Genomic DNA, 27,282 nt, shown 5'->3' with positions numbered 1-27,282 from the left:
AGTGCAGATGTCTCGTTCTCCACGTCCAGTGCAGATGTCCGTAGTCAGTAATTCGAAGCGTGCGCTGTTTAAAGTGCATAGATGCGCTAAAGAGTGGATTTTATGCATTTCCCCAGAGAAAAGTAAATCGATCATTTTCGTTGGGCCAAAGAGTAGTGCAGAGAATCTACTGAAGCTTGATGGTTTCAGCATCGCTGCGGAAGATCATGTTAAAATTTTAGAAACGTGGTTTGATAGTAAACTGAGTTGGAACGTCCATGTAAATAAAATAGTACCGAAACTGAAAAGAATGCTGAATACACTTAAATTCATCGCGAGCCCCAGGTGGGGTGCCAGAAAAGTGGATCTCGTTAATATTGCAAATGTTACAATAAGAGGAAGAATAGAATATGGCAGCTGCCTCCTCATGTCTACCTCTCAACAAAATAAGAAAAGGCTTGAAATTGTTTATAATCACACCTTAAAATGGGCTATTGGGGCGCCTATCAGCACTCCTCTCCCGTTGTTATATGTTGAAGCAGGGGTTTTCACCTTAGATACGAGAAGATGCATCACTGCAATCAAGTTCCTAATAAAGAATATTGCTCTGTCAGGAGCCTCTCCCATTGCGGATGGTTTGAAAAATTGTTTGATGATGCAAGTACAAGTGGGTTAAATACGTAGGCCCATTAGCCAGTGTGTTAAAAGCAAGCTAAGCAATCTCGATCTAGATTTCAGCAAGTATATTACTTTTAACAATTAGCAAGATTTTTCTGAAGAAGTAAAGTGTTGTTTCAAAATAAATGAGTATGAGTTCCAGAACAAAAATCTCTCAGGTGTGGAGGTACAGCAATTTTCCCGCTGCATTTTTAATGATTACGTGAATCAAGGTTTTAAGATCTACGCTACAGACGCTTCCAAGTCTGATACAGGAGTTGGTATTGAGGCTGCAGATCGAACCGCGGTGATTGGCAGCCAGTGCATAGATAGCAGAAGCTCCATCTTTTCAGCTGAGGCTTGGGCCCTTTGCAAGCTTCTTAAGAAATTGATTCCTAACGAAAAGGTTGCTATCCTTACAGGTAGCAAGATAGTAGTTAGCGCGTTGATCTGTGTTCATAGGAGATCCGACTCTCTCATCCTTAAGCTTTTCGAGCGGATTCACCTCACTGTCATCTGGGTTCCTGGTGATAAGGGTATAGGGTTCAATGAAAGAGCGGGCAAAGTTGCAGAAAGAAGAAATATGAATAACTCAGGTGACTTTTCAGTAGAGGATGCGTGTAGTTTCGTCGAGAATACTATTAAGGAAGAGCAAGTAGACTGCTGGTGGACTTCTCACACCGGCCGCAGATTCAGCTACTGTAATGTTCATTGCGAGTGGAGTAAAGGATAAAACGTCGATAGGAAAATGGAAGTAGTAATCAGTAAAATAAGATTGCAAATATTGGACACGTACCAACTGTTGTACAGGTATCATAGAGCGAATTCGCCATTTTGTGACTCATGTTATATGACAGTTCAGAACATGCAATTATTCACTGCAGAAAGTACGATAGTACCAGAAACATCATGCTCAAGAAGATGAAAATTAGCAATATTGATCTCTTAGCTGATCTTTTAAATCATTGTAATAAGAAACCTTGGAGATATTATTTCCTAGACAAATTTGTTATCAAATACATCCTAAAGGACTCATAAGTAATATTAGTGTAAGGGTTTGGTTTTATCACCTACGTTCTCCCCTGAATTGGAGGGAATGCGTTCCTTTGTTTGAACATGTAAATAACATTATATTTGAGTTGGAGCATAAGGCGCCAAAGAGAGGCCAAGGTTCAAGAAGAAGTTTGATTTTTCACCCTGAGCGCAGAAAGACTTAGTAACTGCAAAACGAGGCACATGTCTCCTTTGATTGTCTATTTGTCTTTACTTTTGAACCCAACCATAAAAATACCGTTAATTTAAAGAAAATTCCTTCTCTATCCAATAACTGGATTATTTCTTTTCGTCTTCCTGTCAGAACTGCAATAATCGATTAAGAATTTAGTTGAAAACTGGAAAGAGCTGTAGTGTTTTTCCGTAATACATCATTCAGTAATTCCATTATGGTGGAAATAATTTCAAAACTGTGTTTTACAGGCATTAGATATCACTTGAAAACAAGCCGCGTTGTAAAATATCATCGAAGAACTTCATTCTTAGTGTTTAATAAGCGTTGTATGTCAACAGAACTTGCACATGAAACTTTTACTGCCACAAACTTACAGTCATCAGCTACCAAATATTACAGAGATGATTATCTAATAGAGACTGAATATTATTTTGAAAATGGACTTCGTAAGGTGTATCCATATTATTTTCAATACTCCACTTTTTGCAAAGGACGGTGGCTAAATAGAAAATTAATTGATGTGTATTCTGAAGAGTTTCCTATATATCCAAGAAAAGAATTTGAAAGACGAATATCTGAAGGTGTACTGAAAGTTAATGGTAAAAGTGTTGACTTAGATTATATTTTAAGAGACGGAGATCATCTCACTGCTTGTGGTCACAGACATGAACTTGGAGTTTTGGCTTCACCTGTAAACATTATTTATGAAAATGAAGACTTTCTTATTGTTAATAAGCCATCTTCAATTCCTGTTCATCCCTGTGGACTTTACAGGCATAATACTATTTTGTTTATTCTTGCTAAAGAGAAGAATAGGAAAAATCTTCATGTGGCTCATCGTTTAGATCGATTATCTTCAGGAGTTTTAATTCTAGCGAAAAGCAGCAAGAAATCTCGAGAGTTACATGATCAATTAAATTTACATGACGTCAAAAAGGAATATGTATGCCGTGTAGAGGGAAATTTTCCTGATGGTATTTTAATATGCAATAAACCACTTAAAAAAATTAATCATAAGCTTGGAATTTCTATAGTGGACCCATCAGGTAAAGTGTCTGTCACAGAATTTAAAAAACTTAGTTTTAATGGTAAATCCAGTGTTGTATGTTGTAGGCCTCTTACTGGTCGAACTCATCAAATAAGAGTACATTTGCAGTATTTGGGGTATCCTATTGTGAATGATCCTTTATACAACAGCTATGCATTTGGGCCTGCTAAAGGCAAGCATGGCATATTTCATAAGACTATTAAAGAACTCTTGGAGGATTTAGCTGAAGAACATACTTCAGAATGGTGGCTAGAAAGTTCCTATGCAAACATTGATGAAGCTTATGAAACTGGGAAATCTGAAATGAATTTTAGGCAGCAAATGCAGTTTGCTATGATAGATAAAGAACTGGTGGAAAGCAAATATAAGAAAGACGATGCAAAAGTATCCTTTGATAAAAATTGTTATTTTTGCTGTCGTTCGTATCGAGATCCAAAACCAATAAATTTAATTATGTTTCTGCATTCTCTTAAATATCAAGCCCGAGACTGGGAATTTAGAACAGAGATGCCTACTTGGGCATCTGAAGAATGGAATCTTATGTAAATAAGTATAATATAAGGATGCAATAAATAACTATTTATTGATGACAAAATTAATTAGTTTAAAACTTATGTAATTTATTTTAAAAGAAGTTTCCAAACAATTGATATATTTGTAAATTTTTTCTGTATTACATATCCTCATGTTTTTCAAGGATGTGTTGATATTCTTTAAGAAATTTTTTTAATTATTATATTATGAAAAATGGGACTATAAAGTTTAATTCTTCATACTGACCAGCTTTAAAAATTTCTTGTAAAATGTATGCATATTTATCGTATGTTACAAATTTCGGATGTCATCTAGACGATATAGTAGTTAGGAGAGTTGACTAGGGTACCGAAGGGCCCAGGTTCGAATTCTGAAGAAGACATGGATGTTTGTACATGGGGGATGTTTCCGTAACCGGTACTTAACGAAATTTCGGATTTGTTTACATTGGAAGAGAGCGTACTTGCGCTAGAATATGGCAACCCTGACAGGGAATCTTCCTGAAGGAGGAAAAGGGAAATTTTCTGGTTTTTTTTTTTTTTTTTTTTTTTTTTTTTCGAACATTACGGTAAGAGAAAATAAAGTTTGAAAACCGCAAATCATTATTAGTTCACATTTTCGCAAAACGTTTATGGGGTTTTGGGAGTTAAAAATTAAAGTTTGAAAATCGCAAACCATTATTAGTTCATTATTTCGCAAAACGTTTATAAGGCTTTGTATGTGTATAGCGTCATTGCGGCCTGGCAGCACTCCAAATATGCGGCGAGCCAAAAGTCCTCTGAGAAGCACTTCTGCAAAGAACCTGATAAATGTAAACATTGCCAAACTTTGGCGATAATAGTAGTTCAAACCTGGTAATCCAGCAGATTCAATCTATTCGCTTGTTCGAAGGTTGCAACCATTCCTCTTACGTTCATTTTGTTGAATTATCACCATCGTTGTTCGCATTTGCCGATTTAAATTATTCTTCACTTATTTGTTATTATTTTTTCGTATTTTCATGCTATTTTGTATAGACTTTTAACAATAAATGAAAAAAACAATATTTCTAGCTCAAAACTTTAACCAGATAATATATTGTTAATGCTTTTCCAACAATAACTTTTGTGAAGATTTCAGGTGTGACACACAGTTAGATGATTAAATAGAAATAAAAAAATATTATTGATTCTCTAAAATGAATATAGTTTTATGGATCCCCAAAGTCATCAAAATTAGCAAACCACTACTTGTATAATGAATCCAAATGCAAATGACTTCAAAAATAATAAAATGTATAATTTTCTAGTTTTATTAATAATCCTACTGAAGAGAATTTCAGTACTCTTGAAGATTATTGGTATTGTCAAATATATTATGAAAAAGACAGGCTGTTGTTTCAACATAAAATGCTTTAAGCTGTTTGCAAGTAAATTGAAAAACTGTTGGTTGATCTTTACATTATGGTAACTTGGCGAAAATTTGGTGACCAACTCTCCTACAACAACCCTCTATTTTTTTTTTCCCGCCGCCATTTTGTCTTCACAAAGTAAAGACATGTTTCTTTTCTTTATCTACTGAACACTTCTTCCAACAATCTACTAGCCGAATTACACTTATGATAGAAATTTTATCTAACAAAACAGCTTAATCATGAAAAATATTCACTGCAAAATTGGGAAAAAGTGCACAATACCATACTCCTTACACGTTTTTTAAAATAACACATACACATAAACCATGTACACGTCGACTTATTTTTACTTAAAAAAACATCCCAGAAATACACAAAAATGGCATTGCGCACACTCTTCACCATATCCATGTACACTGCTTTTTTCTCATAAATTAGAAAAATTTCACGAAAATACATGACAATTTTCTGAATCTTTAAACCCGGTAAAAAGAACATATATGAAATTACCTGATCGCGAAAAAGTATATACCCTTTCCAAATATGAACATTTCCACATATAAAGTAAATAAAATATCCAAAAAGTTTTACCTCTAAATCATCTATTATATTATAAACCAATATACCAAATTCCTACAAACATAAAATTCACAAAATAACTATCATTTAATTAAAATATAATTAAATTCAAAAACACTACTTAAAATATAAATAAGCACATACATTAAATTAATAAAAATTAGCTTACAATCCTAATTACTTTAAACTAAATCATTGCTAATAACAATTTTCCCAATAATACCAAATTACTTTACTTCCACCTTACATTTAGAACAATGCATAAAAATAATATCGTCAAATAATTAAAAATACTAACTTACCTAATCTTGATTACGTGTCCGATAAACTTTTCTTATTTCTGTTTCAGGATCTTTAAAATCATACTTATAGCTCACAGCAGGGTACCAGGTAAAATAAATAACTTAATAAAACATCTTTACTTCTATCTCGCACAATCTTAAAGAAATACTTATTACTACCCCTTTCAATCCCACTAAATACCCATTTCGAATTCACTTTAGTTAGGGCCATGGGATCCAAAAATTTACGAACACTGTTTCACACAACACAGAATAAAGCCAAATACAAAATTTCCAGATTTTTTTCCCGATTTCCCCCCTTTTCCGATTAAAGAACCATAATTCGTCCATTAATATCACATGACATATCCCATGATCTCTCATTTTCCTCACACAAAATAATGCGGAATCGGAACTAAGTACTGCTCACATTATTACCAAAGTCCCAGGTAGTAACCTTTATCGCCTCCAAAATGTCGCCAAACTACCAGTTACCATATTCTAAAGATCAGCCAAACTGTGTATGTAAAATGGAGGTATTAAAAGTCATGCATACATTAATTTATTACAGGGGCATGACTCATAGAACTAAGACTGTCACTGAATTATTGTTTGGAATCGGACCTTTCTTGCTGTCTGAAACCTATTTCACCTATTTTAGAATGATGTAAATATGCTGTTGTGGCTCTCACTGGCCACCCGTGATCTATCATATGCATCTATTGTATTTATATCTATTATTCTAATTATCAGATACAATTTTGAGAATATCAACAAGCAAAACACTTAAAAAGGAAAAAAAGTCACTCGTAATAGAAATGTTAGTATTCTATATGAATTACGGAAAGTACATGTAATGAATAATGCCATGACCAAACACATAAAAAAAAGAATAGATTAAGTATTCAGAAAGCAATCTTGCGATACAACACATAGTTAACATTTGATTACATGACATTACAAGAATTTTCTTTAGATTTGTTCTGCGAGCGGTTAAGACTGCTGAATACTGGTAGTTCAATCTCTACTCAAATCCTGATAAACGAGCTGGCTGTGCAGGTTATTTTTTTTCACACGTATTTTGTGACATTTTCGGGGTTTTCCTAAGTGATGTAAATATGAGCCTATTTACCCTAGAAAATATTCACAAAAGCATGCCTTATTCTGCTAGCCCTCACATGCTTTGCATATTGAATTAAATAAACACACAAACCCTTCTTATTATTAAAATGTAAAGTAATTAAGTGCACATTACATGCAAAGAAGCTTTTCAAAAGCTAGGATACTTTCTTTAACAATTACAGTGCTAATTAGTGCTTATGTCTCAGTTATATGTCAAATAACATCTTGATGTCACTGCTTGGGACACAACATTTGTTTCACATAAGTCTTCTTGTGCAGTCATAAGTATGAAAGGTTGATCTTTACAATATGGTAACTGGTAGTTCGGCGACATTTTGGAGGCGATAAAGGTTACTACCTGGGACTTTGGTAATAATGTGAGCAGTACTCAGTTCCGATTACGCATTATTTTGCGTGAGGGAAATGAGAGATCATGGGATATATCGTGATATTAATGGACGAATTACGGTTCTTTAATCGGAAAAGGGCGGAAATCGGGAAAAAATGTGGAAATTTCTATTTAGCTTTATTCTGTGTTGTGTGAAACAGTGTTGTTTAATTTTTGGATCCCATGGCCCTAACTAAAGTGAATTCGAAATGGGTATTTAGGCATTGTGATAAAGAGAAGTTTGCTTTTTATTTAGCGGAGGAAAAATTCGCAGAAAAAATCTTTCAATAATTTTATTGAATGAATTAGAAAAGTGTATCTGCCACGTAATCAAGATTCTGAAGAAGATTAGGTAAGTTAGTATTTTTAATTATTTGACGATATTATTTTTATGCATTGTTCTAAATGTAAGGTGGAAAGGAATTTCGTATTATTGGGAAAATTGTTATTAGCAATGATTTAGTTTAAAGTAATTAGGATTGTAAGGTAATTTTTATTAGTTTAATGTATGTGCTCATTTATATTTTAAGTAGTGTTTTTGAATTTAATTATATTTTAATGAAAGGATAGTTATTTTGTGAATTTTATGTTTGTAGGAATTTGGTATACGTTTTAGTTGAAGTAAACGTGCATGGAAATAATTTAAATATTTGACACTAGGTATTTGTAATGTTTGCGGTATGAATTCGTTGGTGACGTGTATAATGTAATAGATGATTTAGAGATAAAAGTTTTTGGATATTTTATTTATTTTATATGTGGAAATGTTCATATTTGTAAAGGGTAAATACTTTTTCGCGATCAGGTAATTTCATATATGTTCTTTTTACCGGTTTTAAAGATTGAGAAAATTGTCATGTATTTTCGTGAAATTTTCTAATTTATGAGAAAAAAGCAGTGTACATGGATATAGTGAAGAGTGTGCGCAGTGCCGTTTTTGTGCAATTCTGGGATGTTTTTTTAAATAAAAATAAGTCGACGTGTACATGGTTTAGTGATATTTTAATTAAATGATAGTTATTTTGTGAATTTTATGTTTGTAGGAATTTGGTATACGTTTAAGTTGAAATAAACGTGCATGGAAATAATTTAAATATTTGATACTAAGTATTTGTAATACTTGCGGTATGAATTCGTTGGTGACGTGTATAATGTAATAGATGATTTAGAGGTAAAAGTTTTTGGATATTTTATTTATTTTATATGTGGAAATGTTCATATTTGTAAAGGGTAAATACTTTTTCGCGATCAGGTAATTTCACATATGTTCTTTTTACCGGGTTTTGAGAAAATTGTCATGTATTTTCGTGAAATTTTATTAATTTATGAGAAAAAAGCAGTGTACATAGATATAGTGAAGAGTGTGCGCAATGCCATTTTTGTGCAATTCTGGGATGTTTTTTTAAGTGAAAATAAGTTGGCGTGTACATGGTTTATGTGTATGTGTTATTTTGAAAAACGCGTAAGGAGTATGGTATTGTGCACTTTTTCCCAATTTTGCAGTGAATATTTGTCATGATTAAGCAGTTTTGATTGATAAAATTTCTAGCATAAGTGTAATTCGGCTAGTAGATTGTTGGAAGAAGTGTTCAGTAGATAAGAAGAAAAGAAACATGTCTTTACTTCGTGAAGACAAAATGGCGGCGGGGAAAAAAAAATAGAGGGTTGCTGTAGGAGAGTTGGTTGCCAAATTTTCGCCAAAAAATCGCCAATTTACCATAATGTAAAGTTCAACCGTATGAAATAACAAAACAGATGGCATGAAAAACCTAATCCATACATCCTTAGTGACTGATATTTGAACAATTTTTGTGTTGCATCTGTGAACTACACCGTCAGATTTGATTGAATGAAACTGTGACTAAATTTCAGAATGATAAAATTATGGTGTGATAATTTAAAAGTGAAATTTAAATCAAAGATAAATTGATTGTACAATTAAAAAAATGTCCATAAATATATTGATAATAATTAATGATAAAATAGACATTTAAAATATTCGTATAATAAATATATGCAATTAGTGTAATTAATATAAATATATGCATTTAAAATCTAACTTGGACTATATTTGCAATTTTTGTAATGTTATTAAATGTGGACTTTAAATAAAATTTTTAGCAGCATACATCAGTTGGGTTTGATTTGTTTAAATTATGGAAAAACATGGCAGAGATATCTGCCTTAGAGGAAAGATGCCTTCAAGGAAGTCTTTCTGAAGGAAACTGGTTTAAATCCACGTTACATATTGGGAATACCCTGAAAACAATCATACAAATTGCCCATTAGCTTGGCTAACCAAACTACCAGACTTCAATCACTTTACTGTTTGCCTGCTGATGAGCTGCACATCAGTTGCAAAACAATGAACAACAGTTCTTATTATGAACTGTTGTTCATTGTAACATGCAAGAAAGAAAGTCTTAATAAAAGTTAATATGCCACATTTAAAGTGAATATATATATATATATATATATATATATATATATTTTTAAATACATGAACATATACATAAAATTTTAAAAAAAAAATAGTCGGAGCAGAATATAACTCATTACTACTAAAAAAACTTGTAATGTAATCAGATACTTGCAATTAAGTTTCCATTTAAATCAGAATATCTATTGATTTCATTTATGTGATCATAATGGATTTTCAATCATAGTATTATAGAAGTACTTTAAAATTATGCAATGAAGATACTAATCATAAAATTGGCTTTTTAATTTTAAACTTTCACAATTTCTTTAGGAACTGCACTGTTAAAAGCAGGAATATTTTGGAATTTTATAATACTGAAAGATATTCAAAGGCAGATCTGGATTTTGCTATTTTTTTTTCCATTAAATAGTTAACTTTGCCAAGAAAAAGGGTCATTATTACAAAGCTCATTATTACATGTTTATTTTACTTTCATTAGGCCTTTATATTTTGTTTTCTGTGCTAACTTTAATTCAATACAAATTTATTTCTGTATATCATGTTTAACCAGTTAATTTAGAATTTTCACTTCCATATGCTTAATATATTGTTTTCTCAGCTAACTTGACTTTATATGTTACTTATTATGATTATAAGCACTAAATACCACATTTACGTGGCTTACTTCCATGTGTTTTAATATCTCATAACCGTACGCCAGAATGATCGACGGCAGATCATTCTGGCTGTCGGTCAACCATTGGTGAACTTGGCAAGTAAAACTGCAACAGGTGTTCTTTGTGGATGAAAACCCGTCCTCTGATTGATTGGTGGAAGGGAAAAGGGGTAGGAGGCCCCTGGATCAGCCCCAGGGTGCCCTCCCTCAAACTTGGGAGTCGGAAAATAGAAGTCCAACCTCTCTTTGAACCATTGTCCCATGCAATATGGACAACACAATAACATCAACATTACAAATTTCAGATACCAGAATGCTAAATATAAAAATTTCAAGATTATTATTTATCGTAACTTTGTTAGAATTAAAATTTATGGAAAAAATTGTTAAAATGTTCATTCCCCCCCTCCTCCCTTTAGTGCAGTTTTGCATCAAGTGTATCAAGTTTAAGTTTTGCATTAAGGTGCATTTTCAAGCTTTAATCCTCAAACTCATAATCATGAAAAAAATTTAAAAACTCGTACTTGTGTTTAAATAATGATATTATTTCAAGAAGCAGATTTTTACAGTTTTTGCACAATAAATTTATAATGCAGTAAAATCCCTCTTAAATATTTAAGTAAACTAAGATTGTAGGTAGTTCCAAAGCCAATCATTTTCAGTGTGTCTTGTCAGTGAAAATTTGCCTTGTGCCAAAAGGTTTCTCTGAATATGAATAAAGCATTGAAAGAAAAATTTCTGTAAAGTTTGAAAAACTAAGTTGTATTTTTCACTCCAGGAGTTATTGTCATTCATGGTAGTAGAAGAAAAGTCTTCTGCTTAGAAGTCCTGCAATAAGAAATTATTATTTTAAATGTTCAGAATTCAACAACCACACGGTCAAAAATGCACTATTTATTTAACAAAAGAAAGGTCAGGCTAAATTGCTGTATCTCAGTTAGTTCAGATTAAATGGCTGTGTATGTGAATATATGCATATGTGAATTTATTGAAAGCATCATGTTCATGTTGATGCAGACTTCCTTCCTGCATGTGTAGCAAGGGATATTTCATTCAGTGATACTGCCAAAGAACCAGTTATAATTTATAGCTACCTAGATCATGTCAAAATGTGTAGAAATATTGTATATTTTATTAAAAAAACATGCATGAAGTAACTCCCATAGATCTCCAGACATATTCAAGTGAGCCATTCTAAATTGTCAAAGGTCATGGTGATGTGTTTGAGCAATAATTTTAATGCATTTATTTATATTGCTTTCTAAGTCCTTTACTAAGATTTATTTACAAACTGAAATTTATTATCAAAATTCATTTTGTATGTAGGGCATCTAAAATATTCTCATTCAATGAATTCTGGGAGAGTGAGATTCGATGCATAATGGTGGTCTCAAATCTGTGGGCTGTACGCTACCCACAAAATGTATTTATTATAAATTTTGTACCAAAAGTTTGCAGATGAATAAGGTCATGAAATCAGTAATGAAAACAGTGAACTGTATCCATGGGCTAGCTCTGAACCACTGAGTTTGTAAGTAAAATGTGCAGTCAAAAGTCGTTAATCCGGACCTCAAATCTACAAATTTTCTGCGCATGCGCGTAATACCTTTACGCATGCACATAATACGTTTACACATGCGAGTTTAATGTATAACGGACAGTATAAACTAAACTAAAATTATCTATTTCAGTTAATGTCGCAAATTGCGTTGTTCCTTAATCTTCGAATTGGATCCGGTTTATTATTTTTTGCAGGCTGTTAGAGAAATTTTATAAAAGTAAGCTTGAACTTTCGATTATATCAAATAGAATTTCCGATGCTGGAGCTGCCAAAGGATCTGCAAAGCGAAAGCATGTTTCGATGTCCATTAAACAAAAAGTGGAACTGCTGCAAAAAATGGATTAAAGGCATGAAGAAAGTGACAGAGAGGTGATTTGTTTCTCTAACCATTCCGAAATCTGTTTATCAATTTCATGCTGCTCTGCGGAAGGGGGGAGGGGGAACGTCGGGACGCGCAATGAACTGGAAGTTGATCTGTCACCACTATCCTCATCTTAAGGGCAGATGTTTTTATTTTATTCGGCTTATAATTACTCACTAAATGTAGTCTTTCATCTCCATGTACTCCGATATAATTTTAATCAATTTCCTTGTCATTATAAATATCACGAATACACATCAAATAGCTTTCTGGTTGCAATTTTCTAATTTCGACTATGCGTAATGTATGCTGTACACATGCGTGCGTTAAAAGAAATGTTTAATAAAGTAAAATAAATATTAAGCTTTTTTATTTTTTGTAAATTTTGATACCCTTTAGATCATAATTGCTCTTTATTTCATAAATTACGGTTTCATATTTTTAATTTTATAATTTCTGCATGCCATCTTACCAGATTTAAACTGCTGATCTATAATCCGGAATCGCCGAAGTCCCGACAAATCCGGATTAAAGACTTTTGACTGTAAATTGTTTAGAGTAATTAGAAGCAAGTATAGAAAAATTACTTAATGTAACGAGGTGAGGTAGTTATCTTGAGGATCTGAATTAAAACAGTTTTTTAATTTAATAAATGAAATTAAAATTTCATAATACAAATAAATAAAATCATTGATGATGTGATAATGTTCTTAATAATACATGGGTAAAAGATTTAGCATTTCTTTTGTTGATTTAACCAGACATTCAAATAATCTCAATAAAGAGCTGTAAATAAAGAATAAAGCATTGGTATGCATGCTTGTATTAAAACTTTTAAATTGCAGTTATGGGAAACACAGTTTGTATCAAAATATTTTGAACATTTCCTACATCATAAATCCTGCCCTAATATTTCAAATGAAAATCTCAGAAATATATAAGAAAACTAGCATTATTGTCAGAAGAATTTGAAGACAGATGTATTGATTTTAATGATCTGTAGCCCAATCTAATATACTTTTCATTAACATTAAAACAAACATGAATAATGCACTCGAGAAAACTATAAATGGAGCTAGTCAGTTTACCACTGTAATACAAATGCTAATCAAGGATTTGAAGATACTAATTTGATTACTTTTATTCTTCTTCTAAAAAGATAAGTATCATCAGTTATTAATTTTGCACTAAAGAATAATCATATTGTTTGGGTTGTTTTCTCAATTGAAAATTAATAAGTCGAAGAAAAGATCTCAAATTCATATAGATCCATCTATATGGAGAAAGGAAAGGGAGAAGGAAACTATTATATGTTTGAAAAAGAAAAATGTCGAAGATACAAATTGATACTACTGTAAATTTTCAATTAAATCATGTTAGAGGCAATACAGTACAAAGTACGAAATCCGGACGTCCAATATCCGGAATGATCTAAAATCCAGACCTCATAACCACCAACAATGTTTCTCTCGTAGGCTTTACGCATGCGCATTTGATTTCTCCCCCCCCCCTTCCGCACATAATAAAACATCTAAAGAGTCCCGATTGTTAATTTCACTTCAACACTAAATAAAATACCTTGTTATTGAAGAAACAATCATTTTAGCATAAATTTGTATGATCAGTAATTTGGCTCCATTGCTGTTTATCTGCTAGGCACACATCTCAAACTGAAACATTCCACATAGATACATCGTTGATCTGACGCCAACCTGGCGAATCATTATTTATTATACTTTCCTTTTATCACTGCATGTTTATCAACACATGACAACTTGAGTAATGACTCGTGGCGATGCCTAAACAATTTTTTTGTGTTAGTAATTGAATAATAAAGGAGTATGGTAACCTCTTATACTGACATTACGCTTGGTGATGATTACGGATTTAAGTTAAATGTGCTAAAAAATGTTGATGGGGGAAAATTTAACAAAAATTTCTTTCCATATGTTAAAAATAGATTTTCTTGATGATACTCATAGACCCAAAGATTACATTTAGGGCTATTTGAATTAACAATAACTGATTTGTTATTCACATAAACCCAGGGCCAGGGCTCGTATGGCCGCACCGGGTCACAGAATTTAAGACCCACAGAGACTGCATCAGGTGGTGAGATATCTAGAACCGGCCCTCAATAAGGCTTAAGTATATGTGGAAATTTATTTATTCAGAACTCTGATAAGCCTTAAGCATGTGCAAGAAATATACATAAGTATAATAAATAATTAAACTAATACAATTCAGGCTTAATTGTCTCAGTGCGCGATAGAAGGAAGATAAAATTTTACGGAACAACTTGTCGTTAGTCGCCAACTCATAAGGCATAGCCAAATATCTATAGTGAAGGATAGCTAAATTTGATGATGATAGCCGCGAATTTTAAAAGTTTTCGGGTATTGCAAAACAAACGTGAAATTTTACAATTAACGGATTTTGTAAAGAAATGGGGAGAAGCGGTAATAAATGAAGATGATATATAAGAAGTTTTTCATTGTGATGACAATGCTTCTCAATCAAAGCAATTAATGAATAGCAAAATCTGTAGTACGGTTATAGATCCAGAAAATGCCGCTACCGATAGTGAAGAAAGTGACACAGAGGTTATTGAAAACGAAAAAAATTCGATTGGCATGTTAGTCGGAATTCTTGACTCAGCAGTTACAGAACTTCAACAACATTGTAACTAAACAAGAGATTATGTCTGTCTACAGAATTAAAGAGGCAGTATTGGCACAAAAAATGAAGCAACATACATTAAAAGAAATGTTTAATAAAGTAAACAAATAGATATGAAGCTTTTTTTTTTTTTTTTTTGGTAAATTTTGATATCCTTTATATCTTAAATACTTCATTATTTCATAAATCACAATTTCATACTTTTAATCTTATGATTTCTACATGCCATCTTACTAGATTTAAACTGATTATCTAATATATGGAAAAATCCCAAATCCGGAATTGCCGAAGTCCCGACAAGTCCGGATTTCGGACTTTGTACTGTATTAAATTTAAAAAATATAATTTCTAGTCATACTATAAACTTAAATGCTACATACACGCATCATGCGTTATAAGAAATAATATTTATGCATTTGGAGCATACGCAGTGCAGTGTATATACATACACACTGTATGTACATTATAGATATAAATTCACTCTTGTTCTATTAAAAAAAATGTATGGCCCGTCAGCTACTTCCAGATTGAGCATTCGGCTCACGTGTAATTTGAGTTTGATATAATACATAGCATTTCATCATAATGTCTTAAAAGAACAAATATATTTATTCAAAGTAAAGTATTCAACAGACACACCTTATTTTACAATTTATTAAAATTTAATTTAAGTAAGCAATAAAGAAAGAAAATGTTTGTTGAGTACTTACTTTATGAAAACAATCTTATGCTTTCAAATAGATTTGTAGTTTGGGGGATCATGTTTGTTGCAACATGACTTTCATTTATCACTATAAAGAAATTATTGCAATGCTCCTAAATTTTAGTGATCAGTTTATTAGTTAAGCATACTTATTTTTGCAAAATATATTATCTCAGTAAATTATAAATTAATTGATAAAGTTCAGTGTAAGATATCGCTATATCTGAAATTGTTAGCAAGAAATGAATACATTCACTTTATGCAACAAAATTTGTTTGATAAACATTCAGTATATTAATAATTATATTATTAATTCATTAATAACTCAATTAATAATCATTAATAACTCAATTTATTCTTTTGATTCAATATATTAATAATTATATTATTAATATATTGAATCAAAAGAATAAATTGAGTTTAATTAAAAAAATTAAATTTAAATACATATTTAATTAAATATTCTTTGCGCCATTTCTGCAAGGAATGAAATTTAAATTTAAACAAATTTAAATTTTAAACAAATACGTATAAAAGTAAAAAAGTAGAAAAGCAAATTTAAATTCTAAAAAAAGGAAAAAAGCCAAAATAATTTAAAATAATTTAAAAATATGCAAACATGTAAAAGATTTAATTCTCGAACTAATCTACAATATCATTTAAATTCAGAAGCATAAGCAAATCAAGTGTAAAATCTATCCATAAAAATAAATCTACTAATTTAATAAATTAAAATTAAATTAAACATTTTTTTTTTTTTTTTTAAATGCATATGTGAATGATCGTAGAGTAGGCAGGAGACAGACTTATCAAGGGGAAGTTGCCTCCAAACCTAATTCTCCAATCATTCAATTCGTGTTTCGTCATTCATGCAGACAAGGGTAAAAATCAAAACCAAAAGTAATTCCAATAAAGTGGTACCCTTAGAAATTAACATTTAAGAATTAAAGTTCAAAAAGGAATATACTAATTAAGTTTTTTGAGAAACAAGCAAGTAAAGTCAAGAATTAAACTTTTTCTTAAAAAATTAAATTTTTTAAAAATTAATTTTGATAAAATAATAAAAAAATTTAGAAACCAATGTATTTTAGAAATCCTTGTCTACAGAAACTTACCCTACACGAATATGCATATCAATAAAAAGAAACTATAAAAGAACTATACATAATCCATATAAACCAATAAGAAACAAAAAGTAACAAAAAGAACTAATTCACAATTTTTAAAATAAATATATATTTAAAAATATAATTTCATATTTAGAAAATACTTAGATACTACATAAAAATTTTTTTTAAAAAAATACTTAAAGCAAGTAAATAGTAAGTTTTAATTCTAACTTACCTACTATATGAGTGTTGGGGTCTGCAAAAGTGTTGTGAAAGAGAAGTAAGTGTGTTCTTCAAATTATATAGATGGCGCTTATGTAGGTAAAGTTGAGTGTCAAGCTGTTATCTTTGTTATAGTAAAAAAATTTTTGTAAATATTAATATTAATTAAATTAAAAATCCTAAAGGTAGTAATATTAATTATTTAGGGAGTTAAGTAACTGAGCCAATCAAGAGATGTATGTTTGCTTTAAGGAAATTAAAGTGATGTGGTATGTGAAAAAAATTAAAGTGAAGTGGTATGTGAAAAAAATGTAAATTGTATGTAATTTGAAATGTGTGTTCTGTTGAAAAATTGTGAAAATTGTTAAAAAAATTAAGTGAAAGATATTTTGTGTGAAAATTGCAAAAAATTAAGGTAATTAAGAAAAACTGAAATGTTTTAATATTAAAGTTTTAAAGTAAAATTTCCCAAAATTTTTTTGAAATGAAGTCCTTAAAAAACCTCTAAAAATTCTCAGAAATTTCTCAAAAATTCCTTTAGGAAGTTAAATAAAACTTAAATTTGATGAAAGTAAATATTAAAAGTTTAATGAACTTGATTTAATTGGTATATCAAAACTTAACTAAATACTGGCTAAAGTATGGAAAATTAGAAGAAGAAGATTAAAATCTTCACTCAATTCGGGCTATAATTGAGACTTTTGAAAAGGGTTGGCCCTTTATTAGTAAAAGGAAAGAATCCAGTATTGATTAAATATACATATTTACAAAATATTTACAATAAAAATTTAAAATAATTTCTCTACTCTTTTATATCCTTCATTACCCTCCAGTTAAGGTTTAAGGTAATGTTATCATATCCAAAAGAGCCAAAAAATTATAAAGTAAAGTTAAGGCCTGCCTTTTTAATATATAAATTAATAAATTTTGGTGGTACTTGGTTATGTGCTTTCACTTACAGCAGCTGCAAAACCGCAAATGAACAAGATAGGAAATAATGTTTAGATAAGATAAGAAAGCCTGGACAAGAATAAGCAAGTGGCGCCATCTGTTGGCGAAACCAGAACTAAAACATAATTTCTCTAAAAGCCGAAGGCAAATTTGGATTGGAATTAGGATCGTTAACTAGAACAGAAAGATTTTTATGAATGTGAAATGCCTCCAGAAAATCCAGTTCTCCAATGGAAGATGTTTTTTGAATAATTTTGGCAGCATAAAAATTGAAAGTGTGATTTTCGGACCAACAATGTTGAGCAACAGAAGACTTCTGTGTTTCCTTTTTTCTAACATATGCCTCATGTTCTTTGACGCGAAATTTTAAGGCTCTCTTAGTTTGGCCAATGTAAATTAAACCGCACTGGCAAGGAATCCTATAAATACCCCAGGAATTCATATCCGGAATGGGGTCCTTGAGTATAGAAGTTGGAATTTTATTGATGGGAGAGTAAACAACCCGAAAGTTAAATTTCTGCAAAATATGTGCAACTTTATAGCTAATTGATGGAAAGAAGGGAATGACAACAGAATTTTTATAATCTTCTAAAATAAGAGTGTGGCTTTTAGTGTGTTGAGATGAGAATTTTTTAACTGCTTGATTAATAATGTTGGGTGAAAAGCCCCTGTCAATAGCTATTGCTTTTAAATAATTTAGTTCTTCATCAAGGGCTAGTTTGGAGGAGCAAACTTGAAGAGCACGGAAAACGTAGGAATAAAATGAAGCTAACTTTTGTTTAGTCGGATGACATGATTTAAAGTGTGGTGGAAGGCAAACCGATGAAGGTTTACGGTAAACTGTAGTACTGAAGTTGGATGTGTTACGTGTGACCAGAATGTCGAGAAACGGAAGAGAATTGCAAGTCTCAAGTTCAAAAGTGAACTGAATAGCAGGATCAATAGAATTCATTGTTGAAAGAACTCTATTTAAATGTTAATTGATCCTCAATGTTAATTGATTCCTCAATGTTAATTGATTTTGGCAAATATTTATTAATATCTCTTTTTTTATTAAACTTTTATTATTTTTCCTTTCACATTTCGAAATTTAGGTTCATTCCGAATAAAATTTACCCATTTTTTGTGTTTTATTTTTTAAATTTCTATTTTTAAATAATTTATATAAATTTTTCGAAAACAATTTTGAATTATAACCTATAAAATTTTTACCATCATCTTAAAGTAGGTGTATTTATTTCTAAGCATACCTGCAAAAAATTAGACTTTTTTATTCAAAATTTTCTAAAATATACACGAATTTACATATTTTCGCGTTTTGAAATTTGGCATCTTTTTTTTTTTAGCGATAATAACGCCAAATGTGGTTTATGGATTTTTGTTACAGTGAATTGCCACAGCTATTTTTTAACCTTAAATTTCAAGTAAAATTTTACGGAGAATTAATTATATGAAATTTTTTCTCTCAATGATGCGTAATTAATATTTATTAATACTATATAAAAAGCTATTGTTTAAATTATAGATGATATTATTCTTAACTATTTTTTAAATTTCTCTCTTTCTTCCTTTTTTTAAAAAAATATTTGTAAGAGTAAATTTTTATCTTCGGCGTTTTATCGTCTGCTACTTTACTTTAACTTCGTTTAAATCCAATTGTCTAAAACTGAGAACTTTTGTTTGATGTTTATTTGAATTTTACGAAAATTTTTTATGACATTAACTGCATAATTTATTTCTAAACAAGCTGAAAGAGCGGCTGATACTATCATCCATATTTTTAAAGCACAGTATATTTTTATAGAAACATAAGATTTAGAATACTCATTTTTATAAATTCATTATAAATTTATTATTCATTTATAAAGTCAAATTATGATATAAACATATAACCCTCTAGAGACCGAATTAATGTAGGTTCATGGTTATGTAGAAATGATCTGCAGCTTCTTAATGGCAGCAGGTTCTGTGGACAAGTAAGAATAATTATATATAAACGTCACCCAAATTCTGGATTCAATTAACAACGGGGGTACGATGTTTATTAAATGAATTTAAGAAGTTTTTAAACATAAAAAATCAATTCACTTTTTTATCTAAAATGTATTTTTATGCGTAGCGTATTTTCATTATATCCTTAAAATTCTAATTTAGAATGTAATTGTCAAGAATTGAATTCTAATTTAGAATGTAATTGTCAAGAATTGAATTCTAATCATCAGTAATATAATAAGTAATTATTACGGTTATTAATAAATCCTTCTCATAAAGTAATTGCAAATATTTCAAAAAACTTTTTGTCTGAATGCAAATATTTCTAATTTTATATTAATCAAGATTGCATACGATATTATTTATTTGCACTTCAATTTATTAGAAGTTACAAATCAATTATATTTAATTAAGGAATGACCATCTAAGTTTAGAAACAGCGTACCGAACAGCAATTCAATTATTGGCGCCATATCTTTCATGTTACTCCCGATTGGCAAGCTACATGATTTTTAATGAGTATTCGGGTTTTGCTACTAACTTCACTTGGAAATCGCGCTTAAACTAGGTTAGTTGGTTATTTGAGAATAGAAAGAACTTGAGAGCTATTTGGTTAAGATGCTTTCATAGAGAACCTTTGTAAAAAGAACCTAAAAAACTAAGAAAACCAACTATGCAAAGTCTGGGTTAGAATACCAATTGTTTGTTGCGAAGTCTGGGTTTCTGGGTTAGACTTCGCAACAAACAATTGATATTTAATATTCTTCAAATGCTAGGCAACTGGTGAGGCTTCAATTAAATTTCCAATTTAATATTTTATTTGTAAATATTTAAGATATTGTTGTATTCTTAGACACAAAAAGCAGAACTTAAGTTTTGTTAACTCGTTAATAAACTACCAAGCCGTACTGCAAATTAATATTAAATTTCTTTTGAAATAATTGTATTCACTTCATATTCTTGGAATATGAGCTAAAGAAGGAATGTTCTCGGAATATTAAAGAAGTGTTTAAATCCAGTGATATTAGGTTTGTCTTACAAACTCAGAATCAGATTCAGCGATTCAGCAATTGCCCGAGTAGTTGACTTGTAAATGGCTGTGAATTAAGCAGATGACTTTTAATCTTACGTTATTCAGTCAGAAAACGTTTTCCAAATGTTTTGCGCCCACCAGCGGCAGAGCGGTAAAGTCGCTGAACACTGGTAGTTCGGTCCGAGGTTCGAATCCCGCCAACGAGCTGGCTGCATGGGCGTTTTCGTGGTTTTCCCCATGTGTAACGTGTATACGAGCCAGTTTCCCTTAGAAAGTCCTCCACGATGGCATCCCTCCCCTTAGGCAGATAGCCCTAGTGTGCTTTGTCATAATTAAATAAACCAAAACCTTTTGATGAAACCAGCCTTTCCTTTCATCTCCATACCTTCAAAATGCTTAGCCTCTAAAGACCGATAAAATCTCTGATGAAATGGATTGAATTGGATTATTAAGTTACGGTAAAGCAGGGCTATCTGCCTAAAAGGAAGAATGCCTTCGTGAAGAAATTTCTAAGGGAAACCAGCTGACATACACGTTACACATGAGAAAATCCACGAAAACGCCCATGCAACCAGCCCGTTTACCGGGATTCGAACCTCGGAGAACTACCAGTGTTCAGTGACTTTACTGCTCGGCCGTTTTGGGGCCTTTATAAAATGGAAGGCGATAACTTTATTTAAAATGATTGTCAGTACCAAGATGTTTCGAAAAGTTGGATGCTCTTTAATATACTTGCAGAATGCCTCAAGAAAAGAGCAAGAATGAAGCGGAATGCTTGAAGAAAAAGAGAAGAAAAAATTAATTTTTGTGTAAAATTTAGTATTTGTACTTTTTTTTTAATCGTATGATATTTGATTCTTGCGATTTCAAAAATAAAATATTTGACTAAAATATGAATAACATTTTAAGAAACCAAATGTAGGATAAAGTTGTGTAAAGCAATGAGCACAATGAACTGTTTAAAGCAGTGCATGCAAGTCATCCTAAGTTAAAATGTCGGTTATACATCTCTCTTATTTGTATATCTTTTCTGAACAGAACATTGAAAGGCGTGTTAAGTGTGCTTTACTGTATTTTCTCTTTTAATATATGCAGTTTTCAAATGCATCGTAGTCTGAGTTACAAAGTATTCTTCCGAAAGAAACGCAATTCAAATAAAAAATCATATTCTGGAAAATTTATATTAATAAATATATTTAAAATGCTCAGTTCGAATGAATAAATAGAAAATTTTAAAATAATTATCTGAAGAGACAATGCAAGACTCACAATTAAAAAAAAGTCTAAATATTTAAAAATTACCTAAAATAGTAACTATGACTAAAAATATAGTATAAAGAAAATTATTTGAAAAAATAAATAAATAAACGATGCGCCTTTGATTTAAACTACGCACTTCGAATGACTAAATAGAAATTTTTAAAACAGTTATTCGAAAGAAACTATGCAACGTAAACAATTAAAATAAATTCGAAAAAGAAAAAAATTGCTTAAAATTAACAACAATTATAATTAAAAATATAAGATAAAGAACATTATTTGAAAGACAGAACGATTGGGTCTTTTTTTCCTCTCACGCACTATGTAAAAATGGAAATGAAAATAGGTTGCCGCATATTAAGAAGTTCGCCAAGTGAACTAATTTTGGCGCAAACTGACTAAAAAGCGCCAACATAAATTGTTGAATTTCCCCGTAAATTTCGCACCAAATTTTACAAAATTTAATATTTAGGCATAATTTGAGTCGTACAATCGAAATATGTAAAAAAATTGGTATGTTATTTCAGAAAAAGTCTGATTTTGTGTCAAAATACCTATGTTAGAATAGTTCTATATATAAATCTAATATATATCCTAAGTCGCGCTTTCGAGACATGAAGAACGCAATTTGAATTTCGTGAATCGGCCCAGTAGATTTATAAATGAGTTAGAATATTTTGAATAATTTTAAATTTATGAAAATAATTTGTAATGCAGCTTAATATTTCTCCTTAATACATCATATTAAAAAGCTTTCATAATTTTTCCAACATAAGCGGAAAGTTTTTAGTCAGTGACGAAATTGACTGCTGTCATACTTTTACATCTAAACAAATATCTGCTGTTCTAGTGTGAAAGAACTTAATTAAATTAGCCTGTATTAATGTTACATTAAAAAAACATGCACTCAAGCAATTCTGCATCTAAGACGTCCAACCTAGAGTGAGCATAACAGTATTTTAAGGGTGTAGCAACTTTTCGGTGTTATTCGTATCAAAAAATATCATAATTTGAAATCATGTTGTTCTTATTCACTCGCAACAAAAAAGTAATTTATTAAGATTAGTAGTAATTTTAATACGTTTTTTGACTTTGTGCTGTCCACTTCACAGGCCTTTTTTTTTTTTTTTTTTTTTTTTTTTTTTGTTGTTGTTGTTCCAATGCATTAATGGCAAATAATATTAATGGCTCTAGCTGTTTATAGGCATTGGCCCTACTGTGGATATAAGTACACTACTAAGGCCAGAAGCGGTGGTCTCTCTTTTATGGAGCCCAGAGCTTGAACTGCTCCGTAACGCGGCTTCGTTACATCTCAGGCTTTGAGATAAATTACAATTTTAGCCGGAACCCTAAATAAAAGGTCTCCGGCACTTCTTTTATGAAAGTTTCAGCAAACCAATTTTATTTTAATATTAAATAACCTTAAAAATTGATTCTAACATTTGAATGCAGGCCTATCTTTTTCTCGCACTAAATCTTGGATAGAGGTTAAAATTTTAAAGAAAAGTAAAGCCTCCACCCACATGTCAAAGGCTTATTCTCCAGGAAGCACAAAGAATGTATGACAGCGGGTTAATTTTTCGTTCCAGGAAGAACTGAAAGTGATCACGCTGATCGTGCACATACCAAGCTAATAAGCTGCATATACTAAGCTGCAGAGCTCCTGTAGACTTTTTGCAGAATGCAATCAAACGTAGAGGACCCTTACTGTCGCTTGTAATGAGGAATTTTATATTGTCACATTGTTATTATCGTGTTTAGGGAAACTTTCAGGTTGATAATTAGAATTATATCGGCAGGGCATTGCGATGAAAAAGTCTTGAACTATTCCCTCTCTATTTTTAAAGATACATTTTTCCAATTAAGATTTCCTTCCATATCCTCGTACTATTAATAGAATTCTAATTATCTCCTTTGTAACGCTTTAATAGTGTTATCTTTTTCCATCATTAGTGTGCTTAAAAAATAAATAAAATAAAATAAAATAAATAAATAAATCTGAAAGGTTTCAGATTTTAAATTGCGTCCAAAAAGGCGTTTTTTTAACGTTTTGTGTGTTATCTTTATTTAACACAACAAAGGTAACATTGTTCTTCCACATAAATTTCAGTTTAATAGCAATGTCGCAAAATAATTTTAATATGAGCCTATCTTTGGAATTTCCGATACACAGTTCTGAGCGCTGGAAATAAAAAGGTTTTTTCTTTCTTCCGTAGAGTGTTGCCATTGCTCACTTTCAAATAATTGAGTTTGTTACTCAAAAATTCGTTAAAGTTTTACAAAATATGAAATCGATAATAAAACAAATTCCAAATTTCAAATTTGGGCTTCCACATGCCCATATTCGCAGGAGGATTACATCATTCAAAATTCGATGGCTCTATGTACCGTTGTTTTATCACAATGGGAGAAACATACATACATTTATGCAGATTTTAATTACCTAATTTCTTCAAATATAATGCAAGACCTCTAACATTTGGTAACAACAGTTTGAAAAGTAAAACGGATATTTATAATGATTCAACGCAAAATCGCAAAACGAAAACAATAGTACTTCAGTGACTTCCCTTTGGACTAAAAATTAATCTGACTACGAACAGTTTTGATTCCAAACAATCTCTATGTAACAAACAATTAATAAATGAAAGGAAGGTTATTTAGTTAACAAACAGTTCATTTTTATGAAGAAATAACTAGCTTTTACATGTATATCACTTTTAAAACCACTTTTCTGTAAAATAAACCTCTAGTTCATGAAAACTGCGGCAGATAAGATTATTTACACAGTAAGAATTAAGTGCGATTTGTTGACATTGCTGAAGAAGCAAATCTTGTTAATGTATCGTGCTATATGAAATTATACAATATATTTCCTAAATATCAGTACAGCGCTACGAATTGCACTGAATACAGATACTTAGCAAACGGTATTTACGCATCATAATGTTTTATCGATTCCCAATTACCATGATTTAAAAGTGTCGACATACTTTCTTATACTGTTATGTTTGTTTTAATTGAAAATATTCTGTTATATTGCACAAATTCACATTAACACAGGACATAACCAAGATCAAAATAATACAAGTTCTCCTCGACATAATCTCAAACGAAACAGATAATGGACAGCCGACTGTATAGAGTTGGCTGTGATCTTTTCAGCCTAACGTCATAAACGGCAACCAATAAGAACAGGAGTGTGGCTGGGGCCAGGCGTCACCACCGGTTTTTCCGGTGGTGACGGGCCAGGCAAGGCCATCTTGAGGAGAAGGTCGGAGCTAACGTTTGATGACGCCATAGCCAGGGGCGGTCAGCCAAGATGATGATCAGCGTGCTTTCTTTTTCCCGATAGTACATAAAAAATATATACATATTTTTCTCTTCATATAAGCATTAGTAACAAAAATTACTGAAGAACTGAGTACTAATCTTTTACACTTAGACGACAGGGGTGCATCTAAGGGTAGTTTCTCAAATAATATTAATTTTTGCTTGCTAATAGTAACATTTTTTACAATACTATACTTTTGTTACATAACAATATGTGCAGTTTAATAGCATTAAATACTGAGCGCCGCCTGAGATAACCACTGACCTGACTTTGTTGTAAAAGTCTTACAGTGTTAATAGTCATCGCAAAATCAAATAGTTCTACACCGGTTAAAATGGAAAATTATACCAAATTTTTAACCGCAGTGTGAATTGCATTCAAAATTAAATCATCACTAAATATTTTCACTTATTTCCAAGCAATACAAAAAACTATGTTTTTGCTATCTCATATAAAAAAATTACCCAGAAATTCGAAAGCTTCAAAAATTTATGTTTCAGATTTACTCAAAGGATTGACATTCAACAGAAAGTTATGCTTCTCAGATACGTTTTCTCATTATTTACAAATAATTGTTTATATCATATAATTTTAAGATGACAACATGTTACTTTTTAATTAATCTGGAAACATAGCAAAATAAATGCATTCCGCTTCTTCATTATTTAATTTACACATAGATTTTCATTCATATAAAATGAATACAAAATCTGAGGCCATTCTTTTAGATGTAACTTCATAATATACAATACACATTATTCTCCTTTCTTCAAATTTTCACATTCACAAATGCATGCAGAAATATGCACACACACGCATATATATATAATGTTTTCCGGAATAGTAAATATACGTATATTATTAAACAAATTAAAATCTAATATACTTATTAGTTCATCCTGAATATCAAAATAAAAACATACACCAGTTATTTATCCTTGAATAATTTTCACTAAATACAAAAATTTAAAGCTTATTTATACGTGCTCAATAAATATTAAAAACATATTGATTCTTTTTGCATTTGTTATTTATAGACACATATACTAGAAAGATATTCAATGTAAAAATTTGCAGCAATTAAGAAATAGTCATTTTCATAACAAAACATTTGTTTCATAAATTTCAGATATTACATTTAACTGAAGTTAATATAAAGGAATAATAATTTGACTAACATAATTAATATTTTTTGGTAATAGGTTATGAAAAAAATTATTTTCACATTCTAAAACCTTATCAGAATGTAGAATATTTTTGCATTTTGAACAATTTGTTTTATTAGAGACTTTTCGAGCCACATATCCACCTATATAAATTAATACTCTCATATCTTTTTCCGTTATTTTAAATGTTTGTGAAAAGGAAATTATTTCATTAAACTTTTCAGTGCTACATTCAGTACTGTTGTCTAAATCATCATTATCCGTTTGTAATGCCTTTATTGTGAACTCCCCGTTTTTTGAAGAATTCAATTTCATCCAGCTAATTAACTGGAGTTTCTTTTCAGATTTCAGAAGCCTGAGTCAGTGAAATATGGTAATTTGCACCACTCATTTGACGATATTGTCCAAATCTTGCCTCCAAATTGTCTGTTTGAAATTTTCCATACAGCACATACTGGAATTTTAAATTCTTTAATAAATAAACCGAAAGCTGGATAAAAGTTGTGGTTGTATGTTTCAGTGCATGATATGTTTCTCTGGTGAGTCGACCAACAGTTTTTCCGAACTTTTTCGTGTCATCACCATTCCATTTTATCAACCACGT

General features: G+C 30.8%; 1 long non-coding RNA gene and 1 pseudogene across 1 annotated transcript; one reads left to right on the top strand and one right to left on the bottom strand.

The window, feature by feature from the left end:
• Nucleotides 1-1,851: 1,851 nt before the first annotated feature.
• On the top strand, nt 1,852-4,491 carry LOC118186359 (pseudouridylate synthase RPUSD2 pseudogene; annotated as a pseudogene).
• Nucleotides 4,492-10,825: 6,334 nt separating this feature from the next.
• LOC118186360 (uncharacterized) lies at nt 10,826-17,030 on the bottom strand. Its single transcript, XR_004757757.2, has 3 exons — nt 16,956-17,030; nt 15,619-15,699; nt 10,826-11,135 (listed from the first exon to the last, which is right to left on the bottom strand). It is a non-coding gene; the product is annotated as an uncharacterized LOC118186360 (long non-coding RNA).
• Nucleotides 17,031-27,282: the final 10,252 nt, after the last annotated feature.

The sequence above is a fragment of the Stegodyphus dumicola genome, chromosome 8, assembly GCF_044657685.1.
Source record: "Stegodyphus dumicola isolate Sdum_Otavi_A_Nest chromosome 8, ASM4465768v1".
NCBI lineage: Eukaryota > Metazoa > Arthropoda > Arachnida > Araneae > Eresidae > Stegodyphus > Stegodyphus dumicola.
The sequence above is the reverse complement of the archived record's forward strand: the minus strand, read 5'-3'. Positions and strand labels throughout refer to the sequence as shown.